Source organism: Rhea pennata, chromosome 2 (assembly GCF_028389875.1).
Source record: "Rhea pennata isolate bPtePen1 chromosome 2, bPtePen1.pri, whole genome shotgun sequence".
In the NCBI taxonomy this organism is placed as follows: domain Eukaryota; kingdom Metazoa; phylum Chordata; class Aves; order Rheiformes; family Rheidae; genus Rhea; species Rhea pennata.
The window spans coordinates 97859976-97863078 of NC_084664.1; positions in this window are offsets into that span (position 1 = coordinate 97859976).

Genomic DNA, 3103 nt, shown 5'->3' on the forward strand with positions numbered 1-3103 from the left:
GAAAGAGAGATTGATACTTTCTGTTATCACAGAATGAGAAAGAATAAATGATGATAATTTATAAGATGGCCTAAATTTTTAGTAGCAAAAGCTATTACTAGAAAACTTAAGAGTAAGTGTCCTGTTTTTCTGATGTGCATAACCAATATAAAAATACAGGCCACAGTCCTCATATAAGACAACTTGCAAGAGCAAGACAGCACACAGCAAACTCTGATGGCAGTTCTGTTGAATCTTGCTGTAGAAGATTAGCGCTAACCTTTTGTTCACTGTGTTGTCTGTAAAAGGTACCATCCTTTTGGAAGATGGAAAAAGAAACTTACAATCCATGCCTTAACTCTTCCTTACCATATTCCATATAAAGTACATAACAGTAAAGTGGCAGTCGTTCTTGCACTGGGCTATGAACTGAAGTCATCAAAGGAGGGGCACATTTTGTTCTGCCAGCTCTGCTGTGAAAGGTGCTGCCAGCTCCTGCCAGAAGGGCAGAAATAGACAGCTGAGGCTGGTACACCACAGCAGCCAGGAGTGTCTACATTAGACAGTAAAACATGACACAGGGATCTCTGCCTAACCCAAACCTCTGCTGTAAGTCAAGTGCAGCACTGTGCTGCCATACTTGTTTGCATCCTGGAGAAGTACAGTAATATGCATGAAGCACTGCAGCGATGCTAATAAGCCCTGCTGGATGTTAGCTTATTTGGGGCCTATTCAGATGCCTCTGTACTGTCACTCTCCAAAATTTCTGCTTGCAAGGATAACTGGGATGGAGCCGTTGTTTGAATGGTAGCTGTGCAGTAAGCATTTGTCCAGCTTACACCTTATTGGCTCACAGTGGTCTCAAAGACTGCTCTTGAGGTTGTATTTGGGCTACCTATGACCGCCACAGGAAAAGGACTTGGGAGCTGTCTTTGCTTCCAGGTTTTGCTCCTAGTTCAAGACTGCTCAAATGTAATCCTTTCATAACACTTTGGTTGTTGATTGGGAGGATGGTTCTGCAATATATACAGCTTGAAGCATGCAAATTACTTTTAGCCAATGGATTTTTAATCTTATCTCCCTATCAAGAGCAGAAAAAGAAAACTTGTTGGCACCAAAGGATAAGAGGCTAATTTTTATTCCATAATGTAAATAAATAATTGTTACTAATGCAGTTCTAGCCTGATTATTTGGCAGATTTATGCCATTGTGCTAAAATTTCTCTCTTAAATGAATGGATATCGAATTCTTAAGTCTATCTTTGATTAAGCAATCACTGTTAGCAAAGACAGAGGTTATCTACATTATCAGCTGCTTTTTTCTATTCTGTTTCTCACAAACTGTCTTTTGCTGATAGTTCAGAAAAAAGAAGTACACATCTGGGAGAATCATTTAAGAAGTTCAAAATGAAAACTGGAAACCTGAGGTAAACATTTGTTATAGTCCATAGGCCAGAAAAGATAGTTTAAAAAATGCTCACTCTTTTTGGAATATATGTTATTGAAACTGAAGGCCCTTCTCCTAACAGTTCTAGCTGTAAATTTCAATTGAAAATATTTTTTAAATGCAAGGATACAATGCTTGTACACAGAGGGAAATACTGCTTGGAATTCCCAGTGTTCTTTCCATTCTTCTTAGAATTAGCATCCAACATGAGAGATGTCAAATAGAAAGTTTGTTATGTCTGTGACCAGACACACAGAGTAGTCTGTGCAAAACTCTCTCTACAACTTACTTCAATTAATTGTTGACTTTCCTTTTAGATTATACATTGTTCAATATGAGTAGAGTACTGAATGCAAAGGAGCCATAGCCTAATAGGCTTTTAGGCACAGCTATAGTATTGCAGTCTGAGACTCAAGTGTTTTGCTAAGGCTAGTCAATGTATCTCAGTATTTTGCATACTATTTTAATTAATACCTTCCTCTTCCACCACCCCATGCAAACTCAGTAAAAGCACACATAAAGGTTAACTAGTAATATTGGGATCAGTTACATCAGATGGAAAAGGAACATGAATATTCATAGTCACTGCTTAGAAGACATAAAAGAGGACTAAATAGAAAACCTCCTATGGCATGCTAGTGCTCTCTCTTGCACTTCCCCCAGGCAAAAATATTTGGCTGCTTTTCCAAAAACCCTGACTCGGTTAAGTCAAACATGTTTGGCCACAGATAGTATTAAGTCAGAAGAATGAATAACCTTTGTAGAAAAAATAGCATTGTACCACTGGATATATATTGTCTGACTAGAAAAAATAGTAGTCACAAATTTTTCCAGTTTTCATGATCATGCTTTACCTTCAGTCAATACTTAACAGCATTTCAGTAACAGCTTCAATGTGTTAAAAATACATTTTAAGACAACTACAGAAAGGCAGCTTTTGTTTTTAATTTGCAGATTAAAGAGGTTCAAAATCAAATGAATGAAGTAATATGGAAAATGAACAACAAAAGCAAGATGCTGTTTACCACTAGCATGGCAGTAAGTTCGTATGTATAAACAAATAAAAGTTACTGCAAAATAGAGCCTGTGACCCAGCACCACTGATTTTTTATTGTACTGTGTAGACAAATTGCTAATTAATTGCGCAAGAGAAAGCCCGGGGACTGGTTTTAGCCTTTAATTTTTCACTGAGCATTGATTATGGGATTTGGGAAGGCTTTTCGATCTTAGCCTATGTTTTGCATTTCGTTTAATGGAATACGTTTTCCTTCGGTATGAATTTTCCATCTCCTCCAGGCCAAAAGTAATAAATCAGTTTCAAAGACACTGCCCTGCTTTCGGAGCGTCCTCCACTCCGCCCCCGCAGGCAGAGGACCCCGGCCCGGCGCAGGGCCGCGCACGGGCTCTGGCCCAGCCGGTCCCCTCGGGCCACGCAACGCCGCTGCGCCCAGGCGCGGGGTTCCCGTGCCGCCGGCGCATGCGCAGTCGGAGAGTGCGCGTGTGGGACAAGGGCCACCGCATCCCGTGAAGCCTGCAGGCGGAGAGCCCTGACCCGGAAACGGAAATGAGCCCACCCAGGGGGCGGAACGGAGACGCGTGTTAAGCTCACGTGACCCGCCCACCTCCTGCCCGGCGGAGCCACGTCCTCTACGGCTGGGGGGGCGGAGCCCGGGGCGGG